The 13,360-nt window shown below is 37.1% G+C and overlaps 1 protein-coding gene and 1 pseudogene across 8 annotated transcripts in view; both read right to left on the minus strand.

Moving 5' to 3' along the window:
- The window catches only part of LRRC7 (leucine rich repeat containing 7), a 579,044-nt gene that overhangs the window by 202,996 nt on the left and 362,688 nt on the right, over nucleotides 1-13,360 (minus strand). The window lies entirely within an intron of this gene.
- On the minus strand, nucleotides 1,867-3,314 carry LOC108306966 (annotated as a pseudogene).

A 13,360-nucleotide genomic window follows, 5' to 3' on the forward strand; every position in this document is an offset into this window, starting at 1 on the left:
TTATTGCCTAGGTCAAGTCTTTCCAGCTGAGCCAGTTTGTGCATTTACCTATAACAGATGAAGAAAGATACTATTGTGAGGTCTTGAGGATATAAGATCATCAAGGGCATAAATGCAGATGAAATGATGTCTAAATGGATATGAAGAATAAATAAAACTGAAAAGTGACTAGGGATGTAGAAGAAAAAAATCAGAAGAGTGTAAAGTCCTGGAAGCCAAGTAAGACTAGTATTTCTAGGTGGCTACTATGACCAATTGTGACAAAAGCCACTGATGATCTGAGAACTGACCACTTAATTAGACAACATGGAGATTAGTGGTGATTTTGAGATGAGTAGTTTTACAAGTTTTAAGCTTTTGCTAATGCTCTTTCTTCTATTCAATATGCTTTTACCTATTTATCACTCAAAATTATTTATACAATAACAAAAATATATTAATTTCCTATTTTCTCCCAGGTTTTAGGGTTATAAAGATGAAAGGTGTTGTCCCCAGTATTAAGCAGTTCATAATCTTGAGAGAAATTACAAATGAATGATTTCTACCTGACAGGGTATTTGTCATAAAAAATCATATGTGTAGATTGCTAGAGGACAAAGAGAAGAGGTACTTTTTCAGCCTTGGTGGAGGTGGGAATAGAAAACAGAAGGCTTTACTGAAGCTTTACTTTGGAGAAGCAGATGAGGTTAAAGAATCAGGGGAGATGGCCATTTCAGGAGAAAATGTCAAAGAGGTAGGATGGAAGAGATCACGGCCCATTCAAGGACTTGCAGGTTAGTAAGAGTAGTAAGAATTAATGTAAGAAGAAATATGAAAAATAGTAGAAAATAAGAAATAATATGTAGCTAGACACTAGATCATGAGGTCATCTCCTGTATCAAGCCAAGGAATTTGAGTTTTAGCTTGAAGGCAATGGAAGGCTTTAAGTTTTAGGTAGGAAAAAGATACGAGGTTTTTATTTTAGAAAGCTTACATCAGCAGCTTGGAATGATGTGGGGAATGGGGAGAAGATGTGCTAGCCCTAAGGCCAGATAACAGACTGTCTTGAAATTCATGTGGGATATAATTGGGGCCAGAAATAAGGCAATAGCAATATGAATAATGTGGTGGCAGATAGGAGAGATGCTTTGGCGAAAGACATGACTTGATTTATGATGATGACTGGATGTCAGAAGTAAAGGAGAGGGAAAAATTAAAAGATAGTCTCTCAGTTGAATAAGAGTGTAAGAATATTATAATGGAATAAATCTAAGGTGGAGATAGGTTGAATGTAATGTATTGTATTTTAAATACTACATTGGCTTTGAGGTGAATGCAAGATATATTAGGAAAAAATGTGTGTGTGTGTGTGTTTGTGTGTTATCTGTGTCTGGAGCTGAGGCAAAAAGTCTTCACTGGAAATAGACTCAGGAATAGAATCTTCTTATCTACACTACCGGAAAAGGAACTCTCCCTTTTAACCCACATTCCATTTTCTTCCTTTTGCATGATTTACTTGGAGTTTACCACACGCTTTCATGAATTGTTAGATTTTTCAAATCTATCAGCCTCCTTTCTCCACCTAGATCTTAAAATACGTTTTAAGATGCCCAGAACGTCTTGTGTGGGACCACCAGCAGTCCAAAGATGGTTGTAAAATCTTGACAAATGCTTGTAAGAACATCTGCTACACCTCTCACTAAATGTATACCACTGAATAAGCGCTTCTAGGGAAAGGGGATTGGGTAATAGGTGGGCCCCATGAAGAGAGAATTAGATTGTCTTCTGAGCCTGGGAATATGAAGTAAGATTCTCTCAAACCTTACTCTGAGACCACATATCCAACAAACAAACAATGAGCACCAAAGTATTGGGGGCTCAGGTGAAGGATCAAGTGGCCAAGTGTGGCAAGTGAATAAGAAATGCTCATAGGAACAGTAGGGACACTTGCATTTGACTTGACCATACAGTTCTGGACAACATGTATTCTAGTGAGAACCATAATGAGCTAAAGACTAGAAGCCTATCAGCAATTTCTGGGATTCTATAAATTCTGCAGTTCTCATTGATGTCCAAGGAAGGTTTGATATAAAACCGAGAATAGATTTTTTTGCCAGCCCTGTGGTGGAGGCCCAAGACAAAACTAATTTTATTAAAAGAAGAACTGAGTGATATTTTATGCCTGTGTCTTAAAAAAATATTTTATTAGTAATAAGACTTATCTTTTTAAAGGCTAAATATTAATGATCTCTTAAATCCCTGGTATAATAGTGTTTCCAGACTTCTAAACACACTGATTATTCAATTTAGACCTACTAAAAATTGTCAATGTTTATTTTCCAAAACAGAGCAGGCCCAAATCTGACACTCTTTTTTTTTTTTTTTTTTTTAAGTGGTTCTGGGTTTAACTGGGGTCAAAGGGTGCTGCACCGTTGCTCAGGGTCCCCACAGCTAGGCGGCACGAGTGTTTGCTTTTGCGCAACAGAGGAGCGTGGCCCAACGAGAAACAACTGTGGGCCCTCGCGTCTGCCTCCAGGACCTGAGGGTCACGGGGCAGCTCTGCTGACCAGGCCTTCTCTTTGGAACACCCCTTCCACCACACTGCCCTGGGTCTGGGAGCCTGCCACCCCTGCTGAAGTCAATTCCTTAAGGGAGAGTCTGGGGATGGACTGGCAGTGGGGACCCCTGGGCCCCCAATCCGGAAAGACTCCCTCCCAGTCATTTTGGGAACAATAAATATTGTGCAAAGGCGGCAGGGAGTGGAGGGTTTGGCCACAGGCGACTGGCAGCCGGGAAGCCAGAGGGCCCAGCCGCCATGCCCCGCCCCGAGGCCAGGCCTGAGCGCCCTACCCTCACTCCGAACGGAGAATGATGTGGATGTCGGAATCCGAGAACACTGTCCCGCTCGTCTCCCCAGTCCGCAGTACAAACGAGGCGTCTTCAAATGGCTTCTGCATCTGACCTTTGCTGAAAGCACCCAGGTCTCCCCTGGCCTTGGCCGAGCTGCAGTCGCTGAATTGTGAGGGCAGAGACTCAAAGTCCTCCTCTTCCGACTTGATTTTCTGGATGTAGCCGCTGATCAGCTCCAGGGCCTCCTCCTTGGTCCAGGTGATCTGCCGCGGGGATGAGGGCCTTGACTGGCTGTGCTCCCCCAGCAGGTGTGAGCAGCAGACCCTGGCGGGCTCCCCCTGCCCGTTTTTGCCGCCACTCCTGCTGTTGTCGCTAGGCCGCTCCCATTGCTGACGTCAGCGATGTGGTTGAAGTAGTACACTCGACCTGAGCTGCGGCTTCCGCGCTTCTCCCAGCTGGGCGGCGGCTTCTCCTCGTCCGCCATCTTCCCTCTTTGCATTCTTGTTTTTGTAAATAAAGTTTTATTGGAACACAGCCATATTTATTTGCTAATGTATCTAGCAAATACATTTGGCTGCTTTTGAATTACAACCACGGAACTGAGTAGGTGACTGCAGAGCCTGAAACATTTCCTATGTCTGAGGGCCTGGTGGCACTCAGACCGCTCTCTACTCGCTAGATATTGTCTGGCCAAGACAATGTATATAAAAAAATTATTTCTTACCTTTATAGTAGTGTAGTTTAAATTGATCGATTCATTTTGTGGGAAGAAAGGTACACTCTGTCCCACCTCTAAGTCTTTTTTCTTTTTTTTTTTTTGAGACGGAGTTTCACTCTTGTCTCCCACGCTGAAGTGCAATGGGGCGATCTCGGCTCACTGCAACCTCCGCCTCCCAGGTTTAAGCAATTCTCCTGCCTCAGCCTCCCAAGTAGCTGGATTACAGGCACCTGCCACCATGTGCCCAGCTATTTGTATTTTTAGTATAGATGGCGTTTTGCCACGTTGGCCGGGCTGGTCTCAAACTCCTGATCTCAGGTGATCCACCCACCTCGGCCTCCCAAAGACCTGGGATTGCAGGTGTGAGTCACGGTGCCCGGCCAAGTCTTTTTTCTATTGCTTTTGAAACCTTTGGTTTATAACTTCATGCTCTGGAAACTATATTTTAAAATTTATAATATAGCTTCCTACTATTCCTTTGACATTCTTTTGAATGGGCAACAATTCTTTTCTTTTGTTGGTTCCGGGGGAAAGAAAAGCTTTCCCATGGGGTTTTATAGCCCATTTCCTGAAGTTTATTTTATTTAAAATACCATTTGTTTCATTTTAATTTTATCTCATTTTATTTATGACCCTAGTTTCTATCAGTTTTTAATTATCACTATGGTTTCATTCTGCCATTACATTTTCCATTTTTGAAGTCTTTCACTGTTTCCCTACATTTTATACCTTTAAAAATATTATATTCTTATTTCCGCTTTTAGAGATGTGATTAAGTATTATTTGTTATATTTTACTTTTCTAAGTTTGACTGTCCTCACTTACCCACAAGATTTTAGACAGTCCATAACACAGTCTATTACTTTTCTTGTTCATGTGCCAGTTGCTAAACTATAATCATTCTGTCAAACTGTCCAAAAAATGTTCCTTTTCAATGAACATATGAACAGGGTTTTAATTTCATGAGCAAACAAACAAGTATTTTATTTTTCTCAGAAAAATAAAATGGAACTCATGGTATTTTTATGTTAATGCTCTTTGTGAGCAATCATTCATTCATTCCCATAATGTGCTTCTTTATGGTAGGTGCCCTGTGGGCACTTGTTACAAAGATTCCAGCGACACAGGGTTTCTCAGCCTCAGCAGTACTGACATTTTGGACTGGTTAATTCTTTGGCATAGATGGCTATTGTGTGCATTGTAAGATGTTTAGCACATCCTACACAGCTTCTACTCTGAACGGCTTATTTTCTAAATGGGAACGACCTTTAAATGAATAATTACTTCATAGAGTGATAAGTGCCACGATAAATGTATGTATAAATTGCTATAGGAACACAGAAGAAGGAATAACTAACAGTTCAGTAATTAGGAATAATTTTAAGAAGTGACATTTGGGCTGGGTTTTAGAGAAACTTGTAAAAGTCAGTACTTGCAAATGTAAAAAGAAATAATGAAAATACTGAAAGAGTATTTCTAAAGTTGAGATATAATCAACTGATTTTTTTGAGATTGTAGCTTGAGACAGTGTTATGCACATAATATTATATATGTAATACATCCTCAAAGGCTGTAAAAGATTTTGGTCCAAAGTCAATAAGTTCTAAAAATTCCCATTAGAGTATGTTGCAGGAAAGACTATTGTCCTACCCTCATGACTGGAAAAGAAAACTTCTGGGATGTAGTGTTTCTCAACCTTGGCATAACTAACATTTTGTATGGGATACTTGTTTGTTGTGGGGGACTATCTTGTGCACTCTAAGATGTTTAGTAGCATCCAGTATACCCACCAGATATCAGTAGCACCCTTCACTTGTCACCATCAGAATGTCTCCAGACATTGTCAAATATCTCCTCTCTTTACTGATTGTCAGAAAAGTGAGCATCTTACCTCCATGTGTTACCTCCTTACTCTACTAGGTGGGTTCCCACGTGGTTTTCCCTTAGCTATGCAAACTAGCCTACTTGAGAAATGCACTCATTGGCTCTACTCCTTCTTTGTGAAAGCAAGCATGTGTAGGTCTGGAGCCTGTCTCCCTCTTCCAACATGGAAGTCCATCAGTCTGATTTCCCTATAAAAACAGCTGAACTTGAAGATATGATTACTACCGTAGGTCAGGGAGCAAATACTAGGACTTGATCACAAGTTTGGCACACATTCTCCATCAGTAATGCTAACAATTTGAATTTCATCCCTCTGAATCAAATATCTTGCTGATTATTTAGACTCATTTGCAGGTTAACTTAGTTATCTTAAGGCGAAAGTTCTAATGAAAATGGATGTATTAAATAGTATTTACCAATCTATAGTCACATTATATGTGTAAAATTGTAAAAATGTGTACAATTTCTAAATCATTACTTTTATTATTGCTGTTTCTCTTGCCTGCAATGTTCTTCCTGTAAATCTTTTCATAGTCCCTTTTCCTCATCTCAGCTCATGTTAGTCCATTTTCCACCAACCAAAATTAACTATCCTTCCTGCCTTCATTTTATGTATTACCCTATTTATTTTCTTATTAACACCACTGAAAATATCTTAGTTTTTATTTGTTTAGTTGTTGTTCCCCCCACCCCCGCCCCTGCTAGATTTAAAGTCCATGAGAGAAAGTAACTTGCCAATGTTATTCACAACATAAATAGCTTCTCAGCTGGTGATGGTTAAATGAGGACACTCACACAGGCATGAACAAATGATTCTCTACCAGTAAGAAGTTGGAATTCTAGAATATTTACAAAGAGAAACCACTCAATTTCTATCAGACATCTATAATTAATTGATAGTTGCCAAGGAGGCAGCTACAATTAATTAACAGCGGTCAAGAAGAAATCCGGATAGGCCTATTTTAATGGATACTATAATGAACATACATTAGGTCACTTATCGTGAAATATGCATGGCAGCTAAAGGCAGATAAGGACAAAGTGCACGAAACTCTGTGTGTTCGAACCTTGTGTTAACTTCCTGACATTTCCAATAATAGATTTTAAAAAAATTCAAATAATAAATAAAAGAAATATTAAGTGAGATGTTTAGGTGGTTTTAACCTCTCTGAATATCTGAAAAGCAACAACAAAACTGTACATTTATAGTAGTTAAGACCATGGACCCTGGACTCAGACTACCTGGGTCTGAATCCTGGTTCCATCACTCACTAGCTGTTTGACTTTGAACAAGCTAAATAACATCTTTGAACCTCAGTTTTGTCATCTATAATGTAAGAATGATAATAAAAATACCTAAGTTATAGGGTTATTATTACGATTAAAATAGTTACTATATAGGTAAACCATGTAAATAGTACCTGACGCATAGTAAATACTCTCTGTGTTAGCTACTAAAATACTTAGGGAAAACTTCCAGAGTTTGAAAAAGCTTTAGAGATTGTCTGAGAAAGTGTTTTCTAAAGTTTTTTTAAAGGATTTATAGGTGTTGCATGATTTTTAAAACATTTCAGATGGGCAGTACATTTTGGCAAATCTTGCTGAAAAAAATGTTAGACTTCTTATTGGCAGGACTTCTCAGACAAAATATACAAATGTTCATTGTGAATCTCTAACAGATGGAAATAGTTTAGACTATTTCCTGTTATGTAACCAAGGAACTTTTTCTTTTTTTCTTTCTTGCTGGACATTTCTTAGACTAGAAGCATAGTTTACCAGAAGTTTTTCTACCAAAACTTCATTTTGCAGAGGATACATTTTGTGTATCTCAGTCTATGAAATCATAGACATACTTAGTTTGTGAAAACACAGGCCTAGGTATATTTAAGTAGGTTATTATGAGTTTTTAAATTAGATTAGATCATCCTGATTTGTCTGCTTGAAAGTCTGACCTGTTAGCCTCTGTACCTCTGCTCCCAATATTCACTTCAGGTTCTCCTTGCATATATGATTATTTTGGAAATAGTTCTCTGGCTCAGTGTCACATTCTTCTTAAAGATGATGTGTTTTTGCCATTTGGCCTTATGCACTGTAACCTCAGCAAAGGGAGAGACTTCCTTCTTGCTAGAGGAGAACTGGTGACTTGCTCCATATCACACAAAATCATTGACAGTGACACAGGATCTTCATCTCTTTTTCCCAGAACTGGCCATCCATCTGAATCTGGCCTGTTTTGTCTGGCTTGACCATTGCTTAAACATGAATGTTTTTATTTTAAAAAATGTGCTGTACAGTTCACTATATTCTATGCCACAAGTCAGCAAACATTCTCTGCAAAGGGCCACAATGCAAATGTTTCAGGCTCTGCAGTCCATATGGTCTCTATCTCAATTACTCAATTCTGATATTGTAATATAAAAAGCCATAGATGATACATTAACAAATAGACACTGTTTTGTTCCAACAAAGCTTTATTTACAAAAGCAGACATGCCAGATTTGGACAAGACATAGTCTCTCAACCCTGGTCTATACTTGTTCTTAAAGTCTAAGAATATTTAAGTTTTCAAACCCTTGAATATAGATATAACAGATAAATTAAGGATTGAGAATATTTATCATTATAAAATTGCCACTAGATAACTATTTATGTTTATATATTGTTTGAAATCCTTATTTCAAATAATGAGGAACACTGCTGGAATCCAGGGACATTTGTTCTCAATGCTGTCATTTTGGTTGTAGTTATTAAAATTAAGTCCTTCCTATCATGCTATCACTTTACAGCATTTATCCAATTGCAAAGCTGGAAAAGATTCCAGTTGAAGCAGTGATGGAATTTATGCAATATTTTGATACGTCTGTCACTTTGATAAAATTGTACAATCTATTATTTTCTTTCTATCAGATTCAGAGGTTTTATCTATTTAATTGTACGATATCCTCTGAAGCCACATAAATTTGGCTGGAATGTTGTTTTCCCATAAATTCCCAGTGCAGTAACTTGGATTTGCTGACTCAGGATTCTGCAAATTTTTGGCATGGGCTTATGAATTCTGGTTTTTAATTTGTTTTCAAATGTTCTCACTCTTCCCAATTACTGGCTATTCATGGCACAAGGACAGAAAAACATCTCTCAGTTGTTGCTGTCTGATGTCCCTCTCTTATTGAAACTTTAAAAAACAATTTTTTCATTTTGCTTAGTCTGTGTCCCATGTTTAATGGACATTTGCATTTTATGATTTAGACCTGCCAATTTTATCACATAATCATGTCCTTCTTTTGTTATTAATTCATCTCTTTGAATAAGCGGCATATTACAAAATTTTAGAAATAAATTGCTCTTTACAGCACAGTTACTGAAGACTGCAAGGCCCAGGAATTCGTATTCTTTAAAAATGCAAACTCAGGCTGGGCGCAATGGCTCACACCCGTAATCCCAGCACTTTGGGAGGCTGAGGTGGGCAGATCACCTGAGGTCAGGAGTTTGAGACCAGCCTGGCCAACATGGTGAAACGCTGTCTCTACTTAAAATACAAAAAATTAGACAGGCATGGTGGTGGACGCCTGTAATCTCAGCTACTTGGGAGGCTAAGGCAGGAGCATCACTTGAACTCAGGAGGAGGAGGCTGCAGTGAGCTGAGATTGTACCACTGCACTTCAGTCTGGGCAACAAGGATGAAACTCGGTCTCTCTCTCTCTCTCTCTCTCTCTCACACACACACACATACACACACACACACACACACACAAAAGCAAACTTCAGGAACACCTCATTATGAGGAAGCATAACTTATTGTTGTTATAAACCAGGAAATATTAAATTCCTAGTGTCTGATGGCAGATGAAACATAATTTCTATAATCAAATGTTTTATATAAAACATTTTCTTTAGTTAATACTATATCTTAAACCAATGTCACAGCTGTGATTTTGATGTACTTTTCAGCATTTCAACTCAACGTCCTCCAAGAACAACAACAAAAAGCCAAACTGGCTTCTGGCATCTTCCAAAAGGATATGTGACCAAATTAAACATCTATTATTTTGTAAAAGAATATTTGGAAAACCTAATTTTTGAGACCAGTTTGTTAATGTTTATCAATTAAGGTATTCCTCCTTGCACTATTTAAATTATTAGGATAAACATTGAAAATACACATTTTGCATTAAGCTGTCACGTATTTTGAGTATTTCCTTAGCAATTTTTTTTTCCTTTTAGATATTCAACATTGAACAGTTTAGGTTAATCTTATGATATCTTATTGAAAAAGTTTTCTTTCCTATAATTATCTCTAATTTAATGCACAATACAAAAAAAAAGATTCTGTACAATGAAATAACCTCATGAGTAACCATTTAAGAATACATCTTGTTTGTATAGCAAGGGGTACTTGTTAAAGAAAATAGAATGATTAAATTGTAAAATTGTACCTTACTAACAGCAACTGGCTATAGGACAAATATTGCACTACTGCTTTAAATGAGGGTCTAATTAGATGGAGGAGAAGACTGAATTTCCTTACTCTCCATATAGTCTTCTTGAGTTTATAACCAGAACCAATTATTCATTCATGCTGTACACGAATTTTCTACTGACTGAAAATTATTGTGCAATCCTAACTAATGATAACACAGCAAAGATATAATCATGCTTGACAGGCCTTTTGAGCTCTTTGTAGGGGAAAAGGTACCTTCTCAGCAAGAACAATGACATTAATTCTGGGGGATGCTACTATGCCAAAGCTGAAGATCCTAGAATGCATGCAACAGTCCAATCAAAAGGTTATGTGAAACATAATCAGTTACTAATATGCACATTTTCATTAGAACATATTGCAACCTACATTATATACTCATGAAGGGATGTTGAATGCTACTGAAAAAATCGTTCAGCCAAGTTAAGCTGTTTTAGAACTCTTAAAGATAACTCTTAAAGTTTCTTCTCTAAAAGATTCCTTTAATACATGCATATGTATGTATGCATATAAAAGGACATACAGACAAGTACGTCAGGCTCATTGTTTTCTGGCTACGTTTCATTGAAAAAGTTATTACTTGTTATATTGGGCTTTCTGAATATTAATATTTATGTACAATCATTGCTCAGTGCCCTTGGGGAAATTGGTTCCATGACCTTCATGGATATAAAAAAATTCACTGAGGCTCCAGTTCTTGCAAAATGGTATAGTAGTTGCACATAACCTACACACATCCTCCTGTGCACTTTAACTCTAGGTTACTTGAAATACCTAATACAATGTAAACACCTAATATAATGTAAATGTTTTGTAAAGAGTTGTTATACTGTATTGTTTTCTAAATTGTATTTTTAAAATTGTTGTAGTTACTTATTAGTATTATTTCAAATATTTTCCATCTGCAGGGATCTGACTGTACTTTTACATAGTTTGGCCTTAGACTGTTGATACCCTAACTGGTGTATCATATAGGCATAACTCCATGACTAAGCTGTCAGAGAATTTGAACGTTAGAGACTAAGGACCTTGAAAAGTAATCTGCCAAAGTAGCCATGGCTATTTCCCATGCAACTACCTTACTTATTTGCCAGCAGAACCTGCCCTGCATCAGAGACTAGAAATGTCATATAGTCACTATCCGAATTTCTTTTGCAGCTAGGACATGAACTTATGACCCAGTTCTGGCCACTGGAACCGGTAAAGGACTCTGCTGGAGGAGATTCTGAGAAAGAGTTTCCTCCTTGATTTAAGAGGGAGGAAAGCATGCAAATAAAATAAACAATAAGATACCATCTCACACCAGTCAGAATGTCTATTATTAAGTCAAAAAATAACAGATGCTGGTGAGGTTTTGGAGAAAAGCGAACACTTAAACACTGTTGATGGAAATGTAAATAGTTTAGTCATTGTGGAAAGCAGTTTGACGATTTCTCAAAGAACTTAAAACAAAATGACCATTTGATCTAGCAATCCCATTGTTGGGTGTATACCCAAAGGAATATAAATCATTCTACCATAAAGACATATGCATGCGTATTTTCATCAAAGCACTATTTACAATAGCAAAGACATGGAATCAACCTAAATGCCCATCAATAGTAAATTGAATAAAGTCTACCACTGAGGACACGATCGCATTGTTTTTTATGGCAACTATGTAATATTCTATGATGTGCATGTAGAATATTAAATATGTAGTAATGAAAAATAATAAAAAAGAATGAGATCATGTCCTTTGCAGCAACGGAGATGGAGCTGGAGGGCATTATCTTAAGTGAAGTAATGTAGGCACAGAAAACGAAATACCGCATATTCTCACTTATAAATGGGAACTAAATATTGAGTATATATGGACGCAAAAAAGGAAACAGATACCAGGGCTGACTCAAGGGTTGTGGGTGGGAGGAGGGTGAAGACAGAAAAACCACTTATTGATATGATGCTCATTACCTGGGTGACAAAATAATCTGTACACCAAACCCTTGTGACATGTAATTTACTTATATAACAAACCTGCACATGTTCCCCTTAACCTAAAATAAAGTTTGGAAAATGTAAAAAAAAAAAAAAAAGATCATGAGAGAGTACATTTAAATAATTTTAAAGTAAATAGAACATATATAACAATATATTCACATTATTTTTTATATTACTCAAAAGACTAAAAAAGGAAATTTGTATAAATCATTTAGGATTCAGAGTACTCTTTATGTTTTTTCCTTCCTACATTTGATTTTCCAGTACTCTAGCTTTCCATTTTCTTATTTTTTTCATCAATTATTCTATCGATATCAGAGTGATTTCCAATGTTTATAATTTCTGAATTCAGAAACCATGTCTATGATTCTACCTGCATTGTTTTACTTTTAATTAGTTCAGAATTAAGTATGTTGACATTTTTCACATTTGTATTCCTTTTTTATATTTACTATATCTTTCCAAAAATTACTTAAAAATTATTTTTCTGTAAGTTGTTTCTTCTTAATAGAGCATTGAACTCAACTTGTTTCTGACTCAACACTGTTATTTCTTCTACGTAAGGTATTCCCAGAGATGCTTCTCTTACAATTTGAATGCTAAAACCTATATTACTGGTATATTTGTGAATAGTGTCTATCAGTACATTGGAATAAAATGAGATTTTATTTAATAATTGAAATTTTGTGTACTTTAAGCTGCATACATTCATTTTCAATAGCTACTTTAAAAAATTATACTTCAAATTCTGGGATACATGTGCAGAACATACAGGTTTTTTACATAGGTATATATTTGCCATGGTCATTTGCTGCACCCATCAACCCATCATCTAAATTAGGTATTTCTCCTAATGCTATCTGTCCCCTAAACCCACAGGCCTGGTGTGTGATGTTCCCCTCTTTGTGCCCATGTGTTCTCATTGTTCAACTCCCACTTCTGAGTGAGAACACGTGGTGTTTGGTTTTCTGTTCCTGTGTGAGTTTGCTGAGAATGATGGCTTCCAGCTTCATCCATGTCCCTGCAAAGGACGTGAACTCATCCTTTTCATGGCTGCATAGTATTCCATGGTGTATATGTGCCACATTTTCTTTATCCAGTCTATCGTTGATGGATATCTGGGGGGTTTGAAGTCTTTACTATTATGAACAGTGCTGCAATAAACACACATGTGCATGTGTCTTTATAGTAGCATGATTTATAATCCTTTGGGTATATACTCAGTACTGGGATTGCTGGGTCAAATGGTATTTCTGGTTCTAGATCCTTGAGGAATCACCACACTGTCTTCCACAATGGTTGAACTAATTTACACTGCCAGCAACAGTATAAAAGCATTCCTATTTCTCAACATCCTCTCCAGCATCTGTTGTTTCCTGACTTTTTAATGGTTGCCATTCTAAATGGCATGAGATGGTATCTCATTGTGCTTTTGATTTGTATTTCCCTAATGACCAGTGATAATGAGCTTT

This window comes from Cebus imitator, unplaced genomic scaffold, assembly GCF_001604975.1.
Source record: "Cebus imitator isolate Cc_AM_T3 unplaced genomic scaffold, Cebus_imitator-1.0 Scaffold3, whole genome shotgun sequence".
NCBI lineage: Eukaryota > Metazoa > Chordata > Mammalia > Primates > Cebidae > Cebus > Cebus imitator.